The following is a 17,608-nucleotide window of genomic DNA, read 5'->3' as shown; positions in this document are numbered from 1 at the left end:
GATTCTCTTAATTTTGTCTGGCAGTACTGGATTGCCTAAGAAAATCTGCTTTCCTTGCATGCTACAAATTCTTGTGAAACAGAAATTTGTTGTTGTTGCTGGTATTATTTTTTGGTGTAAAGGTTGCACTTCTCAATCTTTTCCTCCTTTCTACTCTCAGAACCCACACTGTGTTTTGAAGCATTGTAAGTATGGCCCCAGAAGACCAATGGAACATGCTTGTAATTTGTGCTCCAATAGTCATCCGCTTTCCCTGTCTCACCTCTTTGGGGGCTGAATACTATGCCTACCCAGCTTCCTTTTCCTCCCCAAGCAGTGGCTTTGTGCCAGTGGGACCACAAGTTAGATGAAAAGCTATCAAAGCACTAAGGGAAGAAATCGATAGTAATATATGTAAGCGTGCACATATATCACAAGTGACAGTCTCATTTCCATGCAAGTTAAGATGTTCTCAGTGCCTCTAATTGACACCCTGTGTATCTGGGTGCACACATAGTCTGATGGGGATATACATGGCTGGATTCATCTTATAGAGGCAAAGTGGACAGCTGCCGATGGGCTGTGATTTGATTTTGCTGGAGGGACCTTTCCATGACTACCCTAGCTGGCCCAGGCCTTTTGCCTGCTGGGAATTCCCACATCACTGGTCGCTTTGGATTGAGGCACTGAAAGTTGTTTAAATGCAAATTATTTTCTAGGAGGTAGAGACATTATTATTCATTAATATTTGGGCTTTAATGAGTTTATAAGCTTAGACGAGAACAGGCCAGAGTCTTTTGGTAATAGAAGCCAGAGAGATATGTTTTAATGATGATAGGCAGAACAGAAAAGACTGAGATCTGAAATGCTACAGAAACTATAGCCATAGACTTAAGGAATAGAAGAAGTATGTAGTTACATGGTGAGAAATAAGATGGATGGAAAAGAGAAAGTAGGAAAGTGGGAAATAAAGTGCCTCCCCAAGTACAGAGGTCATTTCTGCCTAGAGCTCCTGGTGATTCTTTCTCCTAAGCAGGAGTGTTTACAGATACCCTGCTGAGACACTTCTAAGTGTGTATGTATGTATTTATTCAAAAAGAGCTATTGAACAGCTAGTACATGCCTGGGCACTGTGGGTACATCAGGAAAACAAACCAGATAAAACCCTGCCCTCACAGAGCTTGTGTTTTAGTGGGAGGGTGGGGAGAGACAACATGGGAAATAAATAAAGGGAAGTGTGGTACACTAAATGGTGGTAGCAGCTGTGGAGAAAAGTAAAGCAATGAGAAGGGATGGGGAGGAAATGCCATTTTATTATTATTTTTTTTAACATTTATTTATTTTTGAGACAGAGAGAGACAGAGCATGAATAGGGGAGGGTCAGAGAGAGAGGGAGACACAGAATCTGAAACAGGCTCCAGGCTCTGAGCCGTCAGCCCAGAGCCTGACGCGGGGCTCAAACCCACAGACCGTGAGATCATGACCTGAGCCAAAGTCGGACGCTTAACCGACCAAGCCACCCAGGCGCCCCAGGAAATGCCATTTTAAATAAGGTGGTCAGAGAAGGCTCACTAGAAGGTAACATTTGAAGAAAAAGTAAAGAGTGAGCAAGTCAGGCAGATGTCAACATGGAGATCATTTCTGGCAGAGGAGACAATATATGCAAGGTCCTGCATTTGGAGCCCACCTGGCTTATTTGAGGAAGAGCAGGGGGAGGAAGACAGGCCTAGGGGCAGGGGAACAGACAGTGTGGTCAGGTGACAGTAAGCACAGGGGAGAATAGTAGGGGATAAGGTCAGAAGATCACGGCAGGGGCAGTTTACGCAGGGCTTAATAGGACTTGTACTCTGAGTGACAGGATTTTGAACAGGGCAGTGATACTATCCAACTTTCCATTTAGTGGGTTATTTCAGGGGTTGGCCAGAGATAGTAAATTAGCAGGCCACAAGATCTCTGTTGCAACTCGTTGATACTGCTGTTGGAGCACCAGGTAAACCAATGAATATGGCTGTGTGTCTATAAAACTTTATTTACAAAAGCAGATGACAGACCAGATTTGTCACAAGCTGGTCCTTGGGCTATTGCAGTAATCCACTGGGGAGATTAAGGTGGCTCAGACCAGAATTGTAGCAAAGGAGGTGGCCAGGAGGGGTTAGATAGTAGCTATGTTTTGAAGGTAGAACCCTCGGGATTTGCCATGGGACCAGATAGATGTTGGTTGTGGCCAGATAACTCCAGAGTTTTCAGCCTGTGCAACTAGAGAAATGAAGTTGCCACTACCAAAATGGGCAAACTGAGAAGGGGAGGTGTGGTGGGGAAGTGGGGGAGGGGTATCGGGAGTCTGTTGGAACATGATAACTGAAGATGCCTTTAGGATAAAGGAATTGGACTAGATGTTTCTTAACTCTCCTTCTAGCTCCAATATTCTGTGATTCCACAACTGTGAGAGAATAAACATCTACCCTAGTGGCTTCTGCTGTGAACGCATTCTTCAGGGAGACCTTCCACGCTGCATTACTCCATCTTTCCCAAATGCAATTGGTGATTATGCTGGCTAGAGATCAGTTGCTGGGAGGAAGAAACATCGAAAGGGAGGCAACTGGCAGCTGAAACTAGCAGGGGGAGTTGGAAGAGCAGCTTAAATCGTGTATGTGCCCGAGGAGGCTTTAAAGGGCTGGAGGCAAATTCCTGTGAATCTTAGTTTCCTGGAGGTTATTCATAATGGAGGGTTGTCAGCCGACCAGGCTAAGAATATTCAACTCATTTTCAGAGAAAAAGCAAAGCGTCATCTTCAACTTAACCTCTGCTGCTCTCTCAGAATGCCTACACTTCAGACCCACTCACCCCTGCATTAGGTACCCCTGGCAGTGTAAGCTGATTTGGTGGCCCCTGGAGACCCACAGGACATAGCCAAGGTCTTTGTCATTAGCTTCTCCAGGCCATTTCCTCCCTCTTCTCTCTCATCTCTCCTCACTGGGAGGTATGTCTTCTGTCTGCCCAAATTCTTTCTACCCAAGAAGTGGCTCTGTGCCAGTGGGGTTGTTTGCTGCATGGAGAGCCGGCAAACCACTTTGGGAGTGAGCTGATAGTAATATATTTAGAATATGAGCATTTATCAGAAGCAGCAGATGGAGGCAGCAGAGTGGAGCTCCCAGAACCGAGGGCAGGGAGTGTTTCATTCAAGTGTAAAGCGCATGCCATCTAGACTCGGCTGGCACCAGCTCATGAAACCAGTGAAGAGAAGGAGGAAAACAAAGAAAGGCCACCTTTGTGCTAGGTTCGATAGAGGTTACAGCATTGCCTGACCAAGAAGCTTCGGTGCCTCCAAAGACTGCATTCTCTCTGGGATAGGAAGGAAAACCCTTCACAGTTGCTTTCCTTAACATTTTTTACTTCCCTAAAGCTTAATAAAAAAAAAATTCTGAAGCCCAGAATAAGTGGAAATATAGACCATTCATTTACGTATGCATGGATTAATTCATCTGACAGATATTTGTTATATGCCTCAGACATGCCAGGAGCTGTGGGATATTCTGGGACAGAGAAGAACCAGGCAGATATATATGTTGTAATTCTTAACTATTAGAGCTGTCAAAAGTATTTTAGTTTTAATTTTTTACCACCATCCCCACAACTAGCCCTTAAATATACAAATGTATTCAAGACCTGTGCTATTGCCTATTTGAACTAGAGGAGTATATTTTTTAGTGGTAAATTTCCTGAGGGCATAAGTACCAAATTCAGCATATTAGTGAAGAAAAAATAATATTCCCAATCACCTTTTGGAGAAGAATACTGTGATGAAGCCATCCCATTTGGAAAGGCTGATTTTAATGGTGAATATCAGGTCTGTAGAAGGGCCCCAAGTCACCCCACAGAGGGCATATCAGTATACCCATAACAATGAACCTTGAGAAAATGCCTCTCTTCAGTTTTTGATTTTTGGGTTTTTTTTTTTTTTTGAGAGATTTTAAGTGTCATCAGTGAATGAATCACATATTTTTTCATATAGCCTTTATATGAGAGCACCAAAATGTGAACTTTTGCACTATTATATATAGAAGATGTGGATCTCAAGTCACCTGGTCAGAATTAATCACTCCTGGTGATTGGTGCCACAGGAGGCTAAAATATCTTCACATTTAGGGGCGCCTGGGTGGCTCAGTCGGTTGAGCGTCCGACTTCGGCTCAGGTCACGATCTCGCAGTCCGTGAGTTCGAGCCCCGCGTCAGGCTCTGGGCTGATGGCTCAGAGCCTGGAGCCTGCTTCCGATTCTGTGTCTCCCTCTCTCTCTGCCCCTCCCCCGTTCATGCTCTGTCTCTCTCTCTGTCTCAAAAATAAATAAACGTTAAAAAAAATTAAAAAAATTAAAAAAAATAAAGTAACTTCACATTTAAATATACCAAGTTGTGTACTTGGCTCTTTCTCATGATGCATCATAGATTCCTCAAAGGAATGTGCAGCTCAGTGCCTGACACACAGTTGGTACTGAATACATCGAATAAAAGAATAAAGGCTACAGAGGGGTGCTGGGGTGGCTCAGTCAGTTAGGCATCGACCCTTGATTTCAGCCAGGGTCATGATCCCAGGGTCCTGGAATCGAGCCCTGCGTTGGGCTCTATGCTCAGCATGGAGACTTCTTGAGATTCTCTTTCTTTCTCCCTCTGTTCCTCTCTCTTGCTCATACTCTCTCTGTAAAAAAATTTTAAAAAATTAAAAAAAGAATAAAGATTACCAAAATACTTGCAGTTAGAAAGAAAACAAAAGAAAAATTACCAAATGTTCATTTTTATCATATTCAGGATAAAATAGGTATATTAGAAAACATTCAGTTGTTATGGATGAAAATGTCTCTAATTTACATGCTCTCAAAGTTCTTTTGTTTTTGTTTTTGTTTTTAAATGTTTGTTTATATATTCTGTAAGAGAGAGGGGAAAGGTGTGCATGAGTGAGGGAGGGGCAGAGAGAGAGGGAGAGTCCCAAGCAGGCTCCGTGCTGTCAGTGCAGAGCCTAATGCAGGGCTGAAACCCATGAACTGTGAGATCATGATCTGAGCTGAAATCAAGAGGCAGACACTTAACCAACAGACTCATCCAGGGATTCCTTTTAGTTTGTTTTTTAAGTCATTTATTCAACCACTTTTGTTAAGCATTTACTCAACAAAAGATTGTGTGATTTAAGATCACACAAGATTGTGTGATTCCCTAGAGGGTATAAAAGTCCTGTACTTCAAAGGGCTGAACCAGAACCATGTTCGGGGGAGCTAAGAGCACCACTGAAGCATAGAGCCAGAGTAACACCAGTGACGGAGAGAGAAACTGGGTAAACAGAGGTTTGAAGGAAGTCTTAAAGTGGTTTTGGCAGACCAACAGTTCTCAGCAGGAGAGGTGTTGTCCCCTCAGGAACTTTGGAAATCTCAGGGGGCGTTACTGGTGGTGGCACTGCTGAGAGGACGGTTCTAACATTTAGTGGATGGAGGCCAAAGATGCTAGATGCCCTGCAATGCGTTGGTTAGTCCTGTATAAGACAGCATCACCCTGCATCCAACAGACATTTGAATGTCCCACCAGTCATTCACGTAGGTGAAAATCTGGTTATAATTATCTGAGACAAAAACCTGATTCCTGTCATGTATAGACACAAAGTATGACTTGCACAGTTTTATTAAAAACTGAATTTTGCAATATATGACTCCCTTGTGAGTCAAAGGAAGATTGTGTTTTGCTCTTTGGAACTTTGCCAAGAGTCATTCTCCATCCTGAAAAGTCGCATCACTAACTGTCTCATTGCTCATGGTATTTGTGTCACCAATGCAATACACCTGAATTGGTCTTCATTTGTATCCGTTCCCAGTGATTTTAGGCAAATATTTTATTACTTTGTTATGTTTTTAAGTATAATTGTGCCCCACCATTTACATATAGAAATGTTTTATTCTATATCACTTGCCTTTTTTCACATTATTATTAAAACATTATATTGAATTTTTTAAATTATGAGCATAGATACATTATCACAACATTTATTTCAAGATAGTAAAAGGTAGGTTGCTTTTTTTTTAATATATAAAAAGGGGGTACTGGGTCTCTAAGCCTGAGAACCAGTGCGATGAACAAAGGTGGAAAGAGCATTCTGTGCAGTACTCTAAAACTTTAATGTGTTTAAGAATCACCTGGGGGGCGCCTGGGTGGCGCAGTCGGTTAAGCGTCCGACTTCAGCCAGGTCACGATCTCGCGGTCCGTGAGTTAGAGCCCTGCGTCAGGCTCTGGGCTGATGGCTCAGAGCCTGGAGCCTGTTTCCGATTCTGTGTCTCCCTCTCTCTCTGCCCCTCCCCCGTTCATGCTCTGTCTCTCTCTGTCCCAAAAATAAATAAACGTTGAAAAAAAATTTTTTTAAAAAAAGAATCACCTGGGTATTGTGGTAAATGTGGATTCTGCTTCAGTATGTCTGGGTGAGGCCTGAGAACCTACATTTCTATCAAGCTCCCAGGTGATGCCGATGTTGCTGGTCCATGGACCACTCTTAAAGTAGCAAAGTTCTAGACAAAGGGATTTGTAGGTATGAAAGTATGGAGCCTTGGAAGAGCTTTTCTGGGGAACAACCAGTAATTTGGTATGATTAGAGCACAGAATGCAAAGTGTTATGTGGTGGGAGATAAAGTTAGATAGGAAGGCAGAGTCAGAGCAGTCAAGACCTCGTCCACCCTATTTGTACTTCATTTTGTAGATGAAAGAGCACCTTGAAATGATTTCAAGTAGAGGTTGTAATATTAGATCTCTCTGCCACCATGTGGGTAGGCTCTGCTGGATACAGGGAGTCCAGTGAGGAGGCCTTTACAATTATGTTGCCTGAACACAGAAATAATGAGGACCTGAGCCGAGGAAGCCACAGGAGAAGCGGACGGAAGAAGACAGGTTTGCTTTTTGGACTTAGGTCTACTGGGACTTAGTCATTGATTGAGTGTGGGTAGTGAAGGAGAGAGGCATCAAGGAAGACTTGCAAGTTCCTGGGAAGAGCTCTGGATAGATAATGATGCCACTGACCAGAATAGGGAGCAAAGGAGGAGATGCAAGTTTAGGGGCAGGGTTAAGAGAGAATGGTTTTCAGATAAATGAATTCAAGCTGCCTATCCTATCAAAAAACAGAGAGGTGTCCAATTGGACTTTAATTGTGAGAACTTTTTTTTTAAGAGTGCATTTTGTTTCAGAGAAAAGGGAACCCTTGTATGCTGATGGTGGGAATGTAAATTTGTGCAACCACTATGGAAAACAGCTTGGGGTTTCCTCAAAAAATTAAAAATAGAACTCCCGAATATGACCCAGAAATCCTACTTCTGGGTATATTCTCAAAGTAATTAAGATAAGGAGGTCAAAGAGATGTCAGCACTGCTGCCGTGTTCATTGCAGCATTATTCACAATAGCCAAGGCATGGATACAAACTAGATGTCCATTGATGGATGAATAGATTGTAAAAAATGTGGCATAAACATACAGTGGAATATTTTTCAGCCCTAAAAAAAGAAGGGAATGCTGCCATTGTGACCACGTGGATGAACCTGGAGGGCATCATGCTAAGCAAAATAAGCCAGATACAGCAGCCATGATGCCGTTTATATGAAGAATCTAAAATAGTCAAACTCATAAAAGCAGAGAATAGAATGGTGGTTGCTGGGGCTGAGGGGAGGCTGAAACAGAAAGGTATTAGTCAAAGGGCACAAAGTTTCAGCTATGCAATATGAATAAGTCCTACTAGAGATCTACTGTATGGCCAAGTGCTTATAGTTAATGATACCATATTGTATATTTAAAAATTTGCTAAGAGGGTAGCTATTAACTGTTGTTATCACCAAAAAAGAAGAGGGCAGGAGGAAACTTTTGGAGGTAATGGATATGTTTGTGGCATACATCGTGGTGATGGTCTCATGGATATATACTTATCTCCAAAGTCATTATGTGGCATACATTAATTATAGACACCTCTTTGTGTGAAAACAGCGTATTATATTTTACCCTAGCAGGCATTGGCTGGACAGGCACACTCATCTGCAATATTCCAGTGGATTTCTGAGGGAGGTAGAGGAGAAATGTGAGCAATCTTTCTAAGCTCTGTGGTTGTCCAAGCCAGGTGTTAGGATGAAAAGAAAGGGACAGTTGAACATACTCATTTTATTATGGAAAGTGGCTTAAATATGATAATAATCTGGGTGTCAGAGAGTAGTAGACACAGGTGGAATGAGTTTCCTGCTTCCCAAGATTAAGCTTCCTCTCTCTCTCTCTCTCTCTCTCTCTTCCCCCTCCCTCCCTCCCTCCCCCCCTCCTACCCTCACTTCCATCGTACACACACACACATACACACACACACTGAGTTTATAGATATTGGCATGGCAGTGAGTTTGAGGTGGTCCTGTGAGGTCTTGGGCCTGGCATCCCATTCTTGTATTTAACTGTGTCAACCTCCACAAACACCATGAGCAGCTAGTCTGCATTGAGTACTGGGGAGCCAGTTCTTATGTATAATCTTCAATTTATGTCATTTGGTTTTCACAGTAATTCTAGGAAGAAATTTTATAAATGAGGAAACTGAAGCTTATAGAGGTCAGATAATTTGCCTAAGGTCATACAGAGAGAAGAAATGACAAATCTAGCCTTGACCCTATTTCTTTTCTCACTCATGTTGTAGTTTATTTCCTTTAACATCTCCCAGTCACACTGAAGCAATAGCTGTCCCTCTAATACCCGATGCTGCATCACACCTCTGCACAAACTAAGTAGTTTTGCTTGGAACCTCTCTTTTGGATATTCACTTGTCAAAGCCCTACCTGATATTGTGTCAGAATCCTAGCTTGGAGCCACTGTATCTATGAAGACTCCTGACTGGGTGCCCTACACATATTTCCCCTCTTGTGTGTGTCATGCTCCACTGCAATTATGTGTTTATATGTCCCTTCCTCTCTGCTGGCTGTGGACTCCTGAAGGATAGGACCATATCTTAGTGCTCCTCCCTCACTGTGTCTGATGCCCGTTACTGTCCAGTAAGGGCTTTTTAACTGATGTATACAGTTATTAGTGGGTTCTCAGTAAATTTTACTTGATGTTTATAGTGCCTGGGAAGTACAAACCAGTTTCTAAAGAAAGTAGACACTAGCGATGGGCAAAAAGGTGACTTAGAGAATCGTAATCTCTCAACACATTATTTATGTATAAATTTTTAAATAAAATATGGGTTTCACAATGGATTTCCTCCTCCCTGTAATCCCTCACCATTAATATTAGACTTAATTATTTAGGGGAGCCTAGCTGGCTCAGTCAGAGCAGCATATGACGTTTGATCTCCGGGTCATGAGTTTGAGCCCCACATTGGATGTAGAGATTACTAAAAAAATAAAAAAATAAATAAATAAATGAACTTAAAAAATAGGTTTAATTATTTAAATTTAGTTTATTGAGATCTAATATTTAATTTAAAATCTAGTTTTTAATAGAGTTTTAATAAATAATAACATTCAGTAACTAAAAATGACACTTCATGTAAAAACACTTTTTATCATAATTGATTTTTAAATACACTGTAGTGGAAAAATTATGCTAGCTACAATGCTACACCTTGACCAAGTTTTAGGTCTGATCCTCATCCTTGATTTTGTTTGTATTGCTCATGTTCTCAGCTTTTCTTCTTTTTCTTCCTATTATTTCTTCAGTGAGGTTTATATGAAAGAAGGTGGACTTTCTTCAGGCCTACAATAAAGTGGGGGCAATCAACACTGACTTAAGAAAAACAAGCAAAAATATAATTACTTTCAATCTACAGAAAGATAAAAAAAACAAATAAATATATTTGGGTTTGAACATTAAATTCAATTTTTCTATAGCATGTGTTTATTAAAAATTAACACGTATTTGAAACATCTAGAATATTGTCCATTCTGGCCTTTGTGAATAAGAAGAGGTTCTGGAATGGGACACACACACACACACACACACACACACACACACACACATTTGTATCTCCCTGAGACCAACCTCTGCAGTAGTTACAATCTTCAGGGAATACTCAGATAACCTCAACTAATGTAGGTTTATTGCAAGACCATGTTTCTCAAACTGAGGTAGCCATACCTCAGAAGATTACATGAGTTATCAGCCAGGAGTTACGGGAAGGAACTGAAAAAATAAAAAAGGGGTATATCTCTAAGTTGTTAATTTAAATCAATGGGCTAAACATTATTTTGGTATAGAAACTAGTGCAGATCTCTTAAGGAGGAGGATGGAAATTTCTCGAAATTTTAAAGATAAAAATACCATGGGACTGTAAAGAAATGTTGAACTGATGATAAACTGCTTGGGCCATGTCCCAAACTACCAATAGCACACTTTCTTTTCTTTTTCCTTGGTAAAATGGAAAAGTCAGAGAAGTATTAAATAGGATTTACAGAGAAATAAAGACAATAGTCCTTAAGGACAATAGTAAGGACTGCAGAACAGACATTGTTGGAGACTGGAATGTTATTCTGAGAACAGAGTTAGCTAAACACACCCAAGATGGCTCTGGTGAATGATTTATCTGAACACCACCTCAGCAGTTCAATGTTTCTGCCTCTGCTCTTAGGAGAACTCTGGCAAGGGCCAGTATGTCTGCTTCAGCGGTTCCTACTCCCACCCACCAACCACGGTCCTCACTCCTTGCCATAGTTTTTGGTTTCTGCTTCCCCATGGCTTTTGCCTACTAATAATTTAGGTATATCCAGTGGGCTTTCACAGCCTCTACAACTTTCTTTCTGTATATCTTTTGCCTCTGCTCCATCTTCCAAATGCCCAACCAGTTTGTGTATTATATATAAAACTCTCCAAAATAAGCAATATAATCCCTTCAATTAATCACCATGATCTCTCTATTTTAACATAGATTTTGTGACAAGCCACCTCTTAGAGCACCAGCCAACCTCCACGTTGTTTGCCCTCCAGTTCAGTTTCCACTTATGGTGAGGTTGGCTGTTGTTGACTAACACAGCGTAAGGTTTGAAATCCTGTCAGCTTAAGGATTCACCACGGTTGGGTTTCCTCTGTGGGATGGTGGAAGTATGTCATGGGCATTCTTGCCTTTTCCAAAACAGCCCCTCTAAAAGATGTCAGAAACAGATGACTTCAGAAGGATGAACAACTGATATAACCAGATAAGGGTCTGAAGGCTTTTCATGGCATCCAAAATTCTGGATAAACTTATATAGAAATTTAAAGAATGGAATACATGAAGGGACTGCCTATGTAAGGCAGGTGTCCTTTTTTATTTTTTTTCACTTAATTTTTTTTTTTTTTTTTGTATTTCAATTACAGAAGGTTGAGTTAAACATACTCCTTACTTTCTAGCCCACCATCACCACTGGTCCATGCTAGACCTCCCTTGATTGATTTATTAATTGGAATCCTCTGTTTTAACCAACTGCTGGAATTCATCTCTAAAGGGAACAGCCCATACCGTATTTAGACCCCCTAATTCTTAGATTAAGCCAAAAATAACTTTCCTATAATTTTGCCCCTATATTCTCAGGTCTGTCCTGTGGACCCACACAGAAAAATAAATTCCTTCTTCAACAACTCAATAGTGTCTCAGTCTCATATTGTCAGCTACCATGACATGTGAACATTCACTTTTCTATGTGAAATGTATTCTGTTCCTTAATTCTTCATAGGATGTGGGTTTAAGACTACTACCTAGTCACCTTCTCTTGGACACTTCTAGTCTGACAGTGTCTTTTAAAAAATTCAAATATTTTAAAATAGATGTGCTCTGCAATGCAAAATATGATGGGTGCAACCTTGCCTCTCTATTCCTTAATTTCAGTTTCTATTAATGCACCCTAAAATTTGTATGAGTTTTTTAAAAAATAATATCACATTTTTGACTCTCATTGAACTTTAAATCTTTTTCAAGTGAACTGCTGTCAGTCCAGAGCTTTCCTACCTTGTATTTAAGTAGTTGATTCTTTGAACTTAGAGGCAGAACTTAACATTTAACCCTATTAAGTTTTATACTGTTAATTTCATTCCATCATTCTCCTTTGTCAAGGTCTTTTTCCAGTTTGATTCTTTAATACAGTTTATCAGCTTTTCCTCCAACTATGAGTCACAAATTTGATAGGCAAAATTTATACTGGGGTTCACCTAATTCACTGATTAATATGTGTAAGATTTCAAAACAGAGGGTAGAGAACTTTAGTGTAGTTCTCAAACTTCAGTGTACCGAGAATTATCTGGGACATTATCTGGACATGGAGATTCCCAAGTCTCATTTCCAGAAATTTTGGTTCAGTAAGCATGTGATGGGGCTCTAGGAATGTGCATTTCTAACAAGTACCACATGTGATCCTGATGCATTTGGTCCTAGGTCAACTTTAGAAGCATCTTTAGAAATGTCCTTTGAGTCTAGGTGGACAGTAATGTGTTTGTTAATTCCAGGGGGGTGGTTGCCTAGCACAGTGCTGGATACATGATTGATAATGAATGAGTGAAGGGATGAAAGAATGATAGATAGAAAGGAAAGCTCAACTAACAACCCAGCTAACGTTTCTCCATTTTAATGACATACCCAATCTGATGGGCTTTTTCAACTACTTTGTTGTAATTAAGTTATATCTTTGATGTTCCCCACTGGGAAAGGTGTATTATGCATGACCTATTCTTCATGAACATATGTTGTCTCCTAGTGATCATTGCTTTCCTTCCTAAGTGCTCACAGATGATGTGTTTCTCTCCAGAATTTCATTGAGAATTAAAAAGTGTCTTATTTTAAAACCCACATGTCTGCCTCTATTACTTCCTGCTTGACTTATAAGAAATTAGGGCTTAGTATTAGTGTTGAACCTATTTGCTGCCCTTCAGGCCATGTAGATTCTCTTTCCTGTTTTAACATGTTTGCAAATAAATAAGAACCCAAGCAACAGACATTTCAACAAGCAGACATTTCTTACTTTCCCCTGAATTTATATTTTTTGAAAACTTTCAAAATGCACAGAAAGACTCAAAGAAGAATATAGTGTTCTTGACCCAGACCAACAATCATTAGCATTTTGCCATATTGGTTTTTTATATCTATAGCTAGATAGATATTTTCCCCTTGAACCAGTTGGTCACCATATTTCTTTAGTCTCTTAGTCTAGAACAATTCCTCTATCCTGTTTCTGACTTTCAAGGTAGGCTTCTGAATTCTCTGAGAATATTTCTGGGTGTTTTGTTCATTTGTTTGTTTAAAAAAATTTTTTTAATGTTTATTTATTTTGGAGAGACTGAGAGAGAGAGAGACAGACAGAGCACAAGCAGGGGAGGGACAGAGAGAGAAGGAGACATGGAATCCAAAGCAGGCTCCAGGCTCTGAGCTGTCAGCACAGAGCCTGATGCGGGGCTCGAATTCATGAACTGCAAGATCATGACCTGAGCAGAAGTTGGATGCTTCACCAACTGAGCCACCCAGGTGCCCATTTGTTTGTTTCTAGAAAGAGAAAGAGTGAGCACTCACATGCAAGCCAGGACTCTGAGAGAGGGGTGGGAGGTGAGGGGGGAGGAGAGAATCTTAAGCAGACTTTGTGCTGGGTGTGTAGCTCAATGCGGATCTCACAACTGTGAGAGCATGGCCTCAGCTGAAATCGAGTCAGACGCTTAACTGGCTGAGCCACCCAAGTGCACCTTCTTCTTGTTTTTGTGTGTTTACTATTTTTTTTTGAAATATTCAAAAAATAAAGAGGATTGGAAAAGGATAACTTTAACATTTGTTCCTAAAGGGAGGTTGGAGCACATCACAATGTTCACCATAAATTTTAAGGAATCAGATCCTAAGTAAATGTGACAGAAACAGAAGGTGGAGTGGAAGCATCCTAGATCACTGTAAAATCTAAGGAAGTGAATGTTCTACAAAGCCAAGGGGGTTTTCTGCAGATAAGATAAACTATCAGATCAGCCCCTGTAGTATTTCAGGGGGGTTCAGATCCCTGGGGATTTAAGATCCTAGCACCTGGGTCTGTGGGAGGAAACCTGAGAGGCAATTCACAGCTGCCATACCCAGTTCATGACCCCCTCTCAGAGTGGTCACCATCTAATGGATTGCAGGGGTATCGAGGCCAAGCACCCACTGTCCCCAAATCAGGACACATCTGGGGCCATCCCCACTAAGGCTCTGTCAAGACTTCATCACAGCTCATCCTCTCCTTCTCCTCAGCTTCTTTCCTTCAGCTACCCCTGGTGCTGATTTTAGGAGTATTCTCTAGTAAACCACCTGTATACTCATCTCCCAGCACTGCTTCAAGCTTTTATTTGTGAACATATTTAATCCTCACAATGCTATGAGGTGGGTGCTATTGGTATCTCCATTTTATTTTTTTATTTATTTTTGAGAGAGAATGAGAATGAATGGGGAAGGGGTAGAGAGAGAAGGAGACATAGAATCTGAAGCAGACTCCAGGCTCTGAGTTGTCAGCACAGAGCCTGACTTCGGGCTTGAACTCATGAACTGTGAGATCGTGACCTGAGCTAAAGTTGGATGCTTAACTGACTGAACCACCCAGGTGCCCCAGCATCCACATTTTATATGTGAGGAAACTGAGGCACAGAGAGTGGCTAAGTGACTGGCCAATGGTACTTACAGTGGCAAGGCTTGACACAGGCATCTGATATCCCCACAACCCCCTGATTAGCCACTGCAGCTCTCCTCCATGACGCAGAGATTGCTGCTAGCACATTGAGTATTGTAGTTCTATTATATTTTCAAGATATTTTCCGAGCAAAGATGTAGAAGAACTTCCTGTAGATTTAGCATGGGAGAGGATTTGTCCTGATTGTGTAAGAAAGGCAGGCAAAAAAAAAAAAAAAAAAAAGCATTTCAGACCCAATTCTTTGTTCTTCCATAGAGCTTTAGCCTTAACCAGCAAGTTCATTTCACCCTCTAAGCTGATTCCCCAGAGCTCACTTTTCCTCTGGTGACATGATACACCTGCCACTCCCTCTCTTGCAAAGGGAAAGAATATGTACAGCACAAAAAATGAAATGAGAGATAAATAGGTTTCTTTTCCCAAAGACAAGAGGTAGTTCTTGTTTCCTGACCTATTTGAACACACATTCAGAGCTCTTATAATGTCGCTTAACCAGCCTATTTAGCGTTAATGCAATCTGCTTTGCTTTCAACAAGCTCTTTAAGATGTGACTTATTTAAGGGGTGCCTGTGTGGCTCAGTCAGTTAAGCGTCCAGCTTCAGCTCAGGTCATGATCTCATGGTTCGTGAGTTTAAGCCCCACATCGGGCTCTGTGCTGCCAGCTCAGAGCCTGGAGCCTGTTTCAGATTCTGTGTCTCCCTCTCTCTCTGCCCCTCCCCTGCTCTTGCTCTTTCTCTGTCTCTCAAAAAATAAATGAATGTTAAAAAAAAATTTATTTTAATAATAAAAAAAAAGATGTGACTTATTTAAAAAGCTTCATAGGGGCACCTGGGTGGCTCAAGTCAGTGAAGCATCTGACTTTGGCTTAGGTCATGATCTCATGGTTTGTGGGTTTGAGCCCCGTGTCAGGCTCTGTGCTGACAGCTCGGAACCTGGAGCCTGCTTCAGATTCTGTGTCTCCCTCTCTCTCTGACCCTCTCCCACTCATGATCTGTCTGTCTCTCAAAAATAAATGGTAAAAAAAATTTTTTTTAAAGGCTTCATAAATCTGCAAGGTCAAAATAGCCAGTTCTATAGAGAGACTGAAGGAATTACCAAGACTACTGTTGCAGTTTACAGTTGGGAAAGCTTTTCACTTCAGTGATTCCTTTAGGCCAAATGGTAGAATGACCAACTATGCCTGCTTTATCTGTGGCTGAGAGGGTTCCCAGGATGTGACCCTTTCATTGCTGAAACTGGAAGAGTCCCATGCAAGCTGGATAAGGTGAGCGACCCACAATGCACACTTTGTGACCCAGCACCGCTGGGTTCCAGGAAATGCCTGCCCCTCTATTGCAGATACTTCTTATTATCTGGAAAAATACTTATATTGTATCATTAAATTTGAAAATTTAGGAATCGTGGAAGCTGATAAAGGAGAAACTAAAAAGCACACATGAGCTCATATTGCACAGATCGCTATTTGATCCTTCCCTCTCTTGAGTTTTCCTTGATTTGTGTATATGTGTATGTGTGTGTATGCATATATTTTACAAATCTACAATTGTGCCATATAAATAACTTTGTATCCTGATTTTCCTTTAGTGTGAGCATTCTCTCATGTCAGTAAATACTTTTTGAAAACACCATTGCTAATGGCTGCCTAATTTCCATTGAGGATGTACTGCACTTTATTTAACCGTTTTCCTATTGTTCAGCATTTAGGCTAATGTTTACTGTTAAAAATAATATGGTTAGGAACATCTTTGTGTTTCTAATTATTTCTTTTGGAAAAGTTTCCAAGATGTTATTAGGTGAAAAATTATGGGCTTCACTAGAGCTACTGAATCCTATCTCCAAAATGCTTTTGGAAAAGGTTTATATATCAGCATTTATGATGGTTTCATTGAACTGCCGGCACTGAGTATTTTTTTTTATTAAATTTTTTTAATGTTTATTTAGTTTTGAGAGAGACAGAGACAGAGCATGAGTGGGAGAGGGGCAGAGAGAGAGAGAGGGAGATGCAGAATTTGAAACAGGCTCCAGGCTCTGAGCTGTCAGCACAGAGTCCAATGCAGGGCTCCAACAAACTGTGAGATCATGACCTGAGTTGAAGTTGGATGTTTAAGCCACCCAGGTATCCTACTGAATATATTTTTAATCTTCATCAATGTTATAGGTTAAAAAAAAAGTTACTGTAAATAATCAGTATTTCTTTGCTTACTAATGAAGTTCAAACCTCTTTTAAGTCTCTTTTGAACTTTCCTATAAATTGTGTGTTCATATATTTTCCAGATTAAAAAAAAATTTTTTTTTCAATGTTTATTTATTTTTGAAGGAGAGAGAGACAGAGTGTGGGGGAGGTGGTGGGCAGAGAGAGAGGTAGACACCGAATCTGAAGCAGGCTCCAGGCTCTGAGCTGTCAGCCCAGAGCCCAACGCAGGGCTCAAACCCACAAACCTCGAGATCATGACCTGAGCCGAAGTCAGATGCTCAACTGACTGAGCCACCCAGGCGTCCCTCCAGATTTTTTTTAAAGTGTATTTATTTGTTTTTGAGAGAGACAGAGACAGCGTGAGTTGGGGAGGGGCACAGACAGAGGGAGAGAGAAATAATTCCAAACAGGCTGTGTGCAGTGAACACAGAGCCTGATGTAAGCCTCAAACTCTCAAACTGTGAGATCATGACCTGACCCAAAACCAAGAGTCAGGCACTCAACTGACTGAGCCACCCGGGAGCCCCATATTTTTCAGATTTTATATTGAGTTTCAATGTCTTCTCAATTTATACAACTGTTTACAAACTAACTCTAATGACTTTTTAATTTCATGCTTATTTCGAATACTTCTCTTGGTTTATCGTCGGATAGATAGATGTTTTGCAAATAGTGACCCTTAAAAGTTTTGGATGTTTATGATCTCAAGCAGTATATTAAACTGCACACATGTGCATGCATACACACAATCCTGGGGGGAGGTCTAGGATTTCCTTTAAATGTTTTTTTTTTCACTCTT

General features: G+C 40.8%; 1 protein-coding gene across 7 annotated transcripts in view; it reads left to right on the top strand.

Moving 5' to 3' along the window:
• LOC125175639 (serine/arginine repetitive matrix protein 1-like) overlaps nt 1–17,608 on the top strand; it is a 181,338-nt gene that overhangs the window by 9,122 nt on the left and 154,608 nt on the right. Inside the window, exon 2 of one of the 7 annotated variants that reach the window (XM_047876382.1) lies at nt 2,396–3,399. The exons of the other annotated variants lie outside the window; for them this stretch is intronic. The gene's annotated coding sequence lies outside the window, so the exon portion shown is untranslated. Of the gene's footprint in view, nt 1–2,395; nt 3,400–17,608 lie in introns of those variants that run through there. 7 annotated transcript variants of the gene reach the window in all.

This window comes from Prionailurus viverrinus, chromosome C2, assembly GCF_022837055.1.
Source record: "Prionailurus viverrinus isolate Anna chromosome C2, UM_Priviv_1.0, whole genome shotgun sequence".
Taxonomy (NCBI): Eukaryota; Metazoa; Chordata; class Mammalia; order Carnivora; family Felidae; genus Prionailurus; species Prionailurus viverrinus.
The sequence above is the reverse complement of the archived record's forward strand: the minus strand, read 5'-3'. Positions and strand labels throughout refer to the sequence as shown.